Raw genomic sequence first — 7,342 nt, forward strand, 5'->3', positions numbered from 1 at the left:
GCATAATTACATCCTAACCAATCCATGCCCAAAATCACATCAAAGTCCTTCATATCTATCATATACAAATTAGCTTCTAAGGTTTTTCCCTCAATATCAAATTTCACTGACTTAGCTAACTAGTCTATGTTCAATGTCCTGCCTGAGGGGAGGCTAACTTCTAGTGTACTCTTTGACTTATTACAAGTAATACTAGATTTAGCAATGAAAGACGTCGATACAAAAGAGTGAGTAGGCCCTGAATCAAACAGTATATAAGCAGGTGTATTGGCTACCAGTAAAATACCTGTTATTACGTTTGAGTTCCCCTCTACATCTTTTTGAGTCAATGTAAAAACTCGTGCTTTCCCCTTCTTGTTCTGATCATTGTTATCATCCTTCCTCTGAGCAAATGTGGGACAATTCCTCGCAATATGTCTTGATTTGCCACACCGAAAATAGGCATTCTCCCATACAAGTATTCACCACGATGAGGCTTACCACACTTAGGGCATGGTGCTACTGCAGCTACCACGGCCTTCTTGGCGCTAGATCCAATATTAACTTTCTTATTTTTCTATTTGTCCTTTCCTTTGTCTTGACCATTCCACTTTCTCTTTTCAATTTGCCCTTTATCCTGCTGGTTATACAATTGACGATGTTGCTATGCATTAGCCTTTTGATACCAGATAGCGTGAGCTCGTTCCAGCATCTCACGGTACGACGTGAAGCGATGTGACATAAGGATCATACTTAGGTCTGGGTTTAACCCTTACTCGAACTTTCGAGTTTTCTTAATTTTCGTGTCAACCAGATGTGGAGCATACCTGGAGAGTTGATCGAACTTCCGCTCATAATCCGTTAGGGACATATTACCCTGCTTGAGTTGAAGGAATTAGTTCTCCTTGAAATCCCTTAGAGATTGAGGAAAATATTTGTCCATCACTTCTTCCTTGAATTGTTCCCAAGTTATTGCCAATTGCTGCTCCGGAGTCCTAGTTCGGGACATCGAATCCGACCAGTGACTTGCATCACCTGTAAACATAAACTCCGCACATTGAACCCTTTGGGCATCAGTGCAGTTTATGAGCCGAAAAATTTGTTCTAGCTTACTAAGTCATTCCTCAACTACTAGTGGACCAGATGCTCCATCGAAGGTAGGAGGCTTATGCCTTCGAAATAACTCAACCACCGAGGCATGAGTCGGGAGAGTAATAGGAGCTAGGGGTGTAGGTGGAGCGGGATTTTGATTCAGCATGCCAAGATCTTGAACCGCTTGCAGGAGATCCCTTATCAAGTTGTTCTGGTTTGCTCGAGACATTTTCCTAGAGATAAGATATAATATATCACATTAACTTTGTTTGCCAAAACCAGAATACTTAAAAAAAACAAGGTAGTCCTCAAATTGATCATAATTTTCCTTTATTAATAGTACTCATTGCAATCAGGACATACAATAGGTCGACAATTTTTTTATTTTTTTATTTTTTTCAAAAACATAAAGGAAAAGATATCACAAGGAAATGGAAATCTAAATTTCTAATCCCTATGAATCTTGCAAATCTTCTTCGGTGGAGCCTTATCTTCGGAGGAGTCTTCTGTCTCAAGCCCTAACTCTAGGTCCATCTCAACCTGTGGCTCAGGTTCATGCTCAAGATCATTCTCTAAGTCCAACCCAAAGTCATTCTCATGCTCCCATTCGGGATCTTCCTCACGGTCTGATTCAAACTGAGGTTCGGGCTCGAGCTCAGGCTCAACCTCATTATTGGGCTCAATTACTATCTCCGGTTGGGGTTCTAAACTCTCACTCCATCTGTCTAGAAAGGTCTGACAATATATACCAAATTCAATCGTATTTGGGTGTTCTGGATTGTTACCCTCTAGCATCTCATCCCTAAAATGACTCCCATGTTTCCCCACTGAGGTGGAAGTGAATATAAGGTTATTCACAGCTTTGATATGCGTGATCTCCAGTCCCGCATCTACAGCTGTCATACATCTCTCGTAGATATCATATACGTGTTCAACAAGTGGACGAGACGGGTCAGTCACATAGTTCTCATAGGACTGGATGATGGCCCTATGGTTCAACACTGCTATACAAACTATGGCCTTTCTAGCGATCTAATAAGTTCTAGCCATGTCTGTCACATAAGTGTCCAATTATGTATTATCTTCATTAGTGATATCAACTTATGCATTATGCTCTTGAGGTTCTAATATGATGTCCAATCATCATTTCTTCACGTATATTTAAACAAAATATAATGTACATAGCATATTTTATTCAAAACATCATAAGCATTTTCATAGATTCAAGCTTAAATGATTAAAAAAATCATGCTCGAAAAAAAGAATGTGGAACATAATATTTTATTCCATACCTTGGGTTCGTCGGATGAGGTCAACTGATAGACGTAAGATGCCATGGAGTGCCTTAAATATTTCATTTTTTTTTCATCTCATAAATAAAATATACGAAGTCTATAGAATCGATGAAACTTGTGCTCTGATACCACGCTGTAACGCCCCGACCCGCATGGACGGAAACGTCGCTCAACCATTGTACCTTAGCCGTAAAGTTAGCTCCTCCATTTCCATATTATACACAAGCGGAGCTTGTATTAGATTTTGTAGGATTACACAATTTTCTTCGCAAAGAGTATAATTTTGATGAGTTTCCTGTTGAACCTGATAATGAAAATTCTTCATCTTCTTCAATTAACGAAGGGGAAGGTTTTAGACCATTTTTTGATAGTCAAGAACAAGAAAGAGAGAATCCTGATGCATGGAAGGCTATTATAGCAACTGATATGTGGAATGATGTTGAAAATATTTCATATTTTTTTGAACATTACTAAAATACTGTTATTGTTATTGTTGTTGGTTTTTTTTTTTTTTTGGAATTTTGATTATTTGTTTATCTATTTGATGTGACTTGAAAAAAAAATTAATTTTTTTTCTTGACATGAAAAATATGATTTATTGATTTGCATTTTTAATTGTACGAGTTATGAATGATTTGGACATATAAGAAGTTGTTTAAAATATTACATTATTTATGCTTAATATTTTTTTGAAAAAATAAAAGTTTCTAATAAAAGTTAACAGATAATCCATGAAAGACTTTTATTAATTCTTACAAATCTATAGAAATAACTGAAAAGTTCATAAAATCCACAAAGGTCATCCACTTAAAATGTTTATGAAAGCCTTTAAAAGTCCCAATTGAATGCACACCCCCAAGAGATTCCACTTACTAATAAACGATATGTCTATGCTAATTTTTTCAAAGATATGAACTAAGGTGGTCCACTCACTGACTCATCTGTGAAAAATCTAATGCTAATAGTGACTTTAATCTAATCTAATGTATTGCCTCAGTCCATCTCCCAAAAACCATTGCTTCTCTGGAGGTAGAATTGCATTTACTTATTACCAGAGCATCATGGCGTCCCCTCTGAGGGGCCGATTTCAAGCAATTTTATGGAACTCTGTTATTGTAATCTCGACTGGCTCAATCTTGAAACAATTTTGTATGAAATATGGTTAAATGAAATAGAAACATTCTCTTCAAAGTGTATTTTGTTCTTTTGAAGTTAAATGCGATTTAACTTCCTTAAAAAGAATGCAATTTAAGTGACGTGATTTAGTAATACCAGGTGTCCTTCATGCCATTATCACGTAGAAAATCCATTTATCACATGAGTTGTTTCTTACTTTCAAACGGAAGTTAATTTTTGTATGGATTGTATACAAATTTGTAAGTTCTTGCATGGTATTTATACATGAGGTTAATGATAGGATGAAGTTAACGTACTGTTAACATAATTAACTTATCAGTGTCTATCGTAGTTACTCTATTTATTCTTTTAGTTTTGATTGAAGGAAACTAATTTATGTATGAGTTTGACATAAATTTATAAATGTATTTATGATTTTGACAGTTAACCTTATTTGAACCATATTCCATCATTTTTTCCCAGAACATACATGCATATTTACTCTATGGATTACTGTATTCCGAACAGTCTCCTTGATGAATGTTATACATCTTCCAGCTCACCTATTTACGGTTTCCTTCCTCAACTCTCTCTCTCTCTCTCTCTCTCTCTCTCTCTCTCTCTCTATTTATATGGCTTAAAATTTGACCTTTTGAATCCAGAAGATAATAACATGAGCTAAAACTTTCTGTTCTTCATGTTTGATATTGTTAGCTTTACCGTCTGACGTGCTTCATATGCTTGTTTAAGCCCTCATTTTTTTGAAATGAAAATAGGTGGAATAGTGTTTTTTAGAAAAATGAGTGGTTGAAAAAGAAGGAAAAATTTTCAATTTACGTGTAATATTATTTTATAGAAGATTGTGTAATTGAAAATAGAAGAGAGAAAAATACAATGTAATGGAATTTAATATAATGATATATTCAAATGGGGGTGTCAATATTATGTGCGCGTATTGTCAATATATGGATTGAAGTTTCAAAAGTGCCCCCAGGTTTGTGGCTTATGCCTCAGACACATGCCTCATGCAAGACACTTTGATGCAGGTGCGTATTAATTTAACAATGAACAAGATAAGGAATAGAAAGAAATGGGGCCAAAGAGAAGAATTAATGGTAAATGAAATCAATTTTTATTCATATAACCGAGGGTTAATATTACAATGAATAGGCCCTATATTTATAGAGCAACTAGTTTCAATTAAAAGATCTTTATGACCTTATCAAATTATAAAACTAATCTAATTTAATAAAAACAAACATTTTTTTGAATAAAACTCTATTTGGAAATCCTAGTTAAATTGTAACTCTATCTCCATCATTTCTCCTTGATTGAGAAAACTCAATCTTGATGAGGTAGATTGGAATTTTGTACTTCAAGAGTCTTGACCATGTTACTGAACCGTTGACGACAACATATGGATGTATTCAGGCTAAGGGGGATAGTCTGTTTTATGAACCAAATATCGAAATTGATTATATGACAATTGAGGCTGCACATCTTTCCCAAAATAAAAAGGGGGACAATCTCTCCTAATCAAATAGCATTAGGGAACTCCATGAAGAAAAAACAAAAAAACTTATGCTATTCATCTTTAAAAATTTTAATTGGTCTATAGAAAAATGATTACAACATCGAATGCTCAAATAGACCTCGATTAGGAAAAAATTTGCTATATTAAAGATGTGACTTCATTCTAGTATGATGGCCAGTCAAATAATTTTTATGTGAGTGATCCAAAACCCTTTACTTGACATATTTAGGAAATCAAATAAAAGAGATCCGCATAAAGCATGTTAATTATCATTGGAGTCTTACTTAACATATTTAGGAAATCAAATAAAAGAGATACGCATAAAGCATGTTAATTATCATTGGAGTCCCCGAACTTATATTGCACATCACAAGTAAATTCAGAAGTTTCATGATTGAAAAAAAAATAAAAAGAGTCTTTTCACTTAGCGTTTAATTTGGAAACATTAATAATAAAAGGATGACCTAACACAATATGTCGATAATTAGGCGACAACAATCGCATAAGAAAAGTATGCAATCAAACAATGGAAAATAAGGTGGCAACCCGAGGCAGGGCAGACCCAAACATTTTGCACTATTGGGTCTAAAATTAAAATGCAATTTTTTTTTATCAAAATAATAGATTAATTGTTCCCAAAACCCAATTTCAAACACCATTTCAACGAATTGCAAAAAATCATATCCAAGCCCACCAAATCACTCGGTCAAAAGAAAGAAATTCAGAAATTAGATTACACACAAATTTTTTAAAAAATCATATTCATATGACATATCCTGATATCCAAACCCACATGCATTTTAAGTTTCAACATTTTCAAAATTTCACAAATTGTAAACATATTTATATTTCATACTACCTTTTTGATGAAGTCAATCTTGGGCGCGATTAGCAGGGATGGTCCGACGGAGGAGGGTTCATGGTGGTATTGTGTACTTGTATTTGATAGGGCTGGACAAAACTCTCGAACCGAACCTGACGGTTCTTCTCAAATTAAATACCCGATCGGGTATTTGAATCAAGAACCGACGAGTACGGTTCGATTCTGGTTCTAGGCCAAAACCCAAATAACCGAATAAGAACCGAATCTCCTTAATTTTTTTAATTTATTTATTTAAATAAGCAAAATTATTTTATTTTTTCTAAATAGAATTGTTAACTAGTTAATTTAGTTCAAACCACAAAATATGATTTTTCTGTTTCTAATTCTCAGTTCAAAATCAACTTAATCAAATCCACCTCAATTTTATCCAAATCTGTTACTCTACTGTAGTGTTGTTTCTACTGGAGAAAATCGAATTAAAGTTCTACAACATCTTTCTTAATTATTTTGAGCTCGCTATCTTTTTCTTCCTGTGATTTTAATAATCAAATTTATGAAGAATTCAGCAAAAAGAGACGTAAAAGACACATAAGATTGGACTACATTATTTTGTAATAGCTAATATTGAACATATCATTAATTAAATTAATGTAACTTTGTATATATTAAAAAAAATTAATTATAATACGGAATCGAATGGAACCGAACCTGACCAAATCGAATTGAATGGAACCGACCCGAATGGTTCTATAATTAAATTTGGACCCGACGGTTCCACTTACTAAATACCCGAAAATTTCGGATCAGTTCAGTTCTCATTAGAACCGAACCGAACTGCACCATGTCCAATCCTACAAACTACTAAGTAATTAATCCACCTTAATTCCACAGCCATGCAAAAAAGACACGCACTCAAGTATTTCCACATGACCATCATTACATATCTCCATGTTTGACAACCACTAAACTTTTTTTTTCTTTTTTTTGAAAAATTGTGTTTTGAAATAGTTACTTTTATGAGTATACGTATAATTAAGAAATAGAAAAGAAATTTGAGTTGAGGAAAAAAAATTATTTTAATGATTGTTAAACAGGGGATTAATAATGATATTTGTTAACACTATTGTTGATTTGGAAACAAGATTACTGTTTACCACAACTAATACTTAGCATCTACCTAAATAACATTTAAATCCGTTAGCTCATTACTCGAACATGGTACATATCATTAGACAGAATTGACACTACATTCGTCAATAATTTCTTCCCATTGATCTTGTTGAAATCTAGCGAAAAAAAAAAAAAGAAAAGAAAAGAAAAGAAAAGAAAAGAAAAGAAAAGAAAAGAAAAGAAAAGAAAAGAAAAGAAAAGAAAAGAAAAGAAAAGAAAAGAAAAGAAAAGAAAAGAAAAGAAAAGAAAAGAAAAGAAAAGAAAAGAAAAGAAAAGAAAAGAAAAGAAAAGAAAAGAAAAGAAAAGAAAAGAAAAGAAAAGAAAAGAAAAGAA

The sequence above is a fragment of the Olea europaea genome, unplaced genomic scaffold (genome assembly GCF_002742605.1).
Source record: "Olea europaea var. sylvestris unplaced genomic scaffold, O_europaea_v1 scaffold2742, whole genome shotgun sequence".
In the NCBI taxonomy this organism is placed as follows: Eukaryota; Viridiplantae; Streptophyta; class Magnoliopsida; order Lamiales; family Oleaceae; genus Olea; species Olea europaea.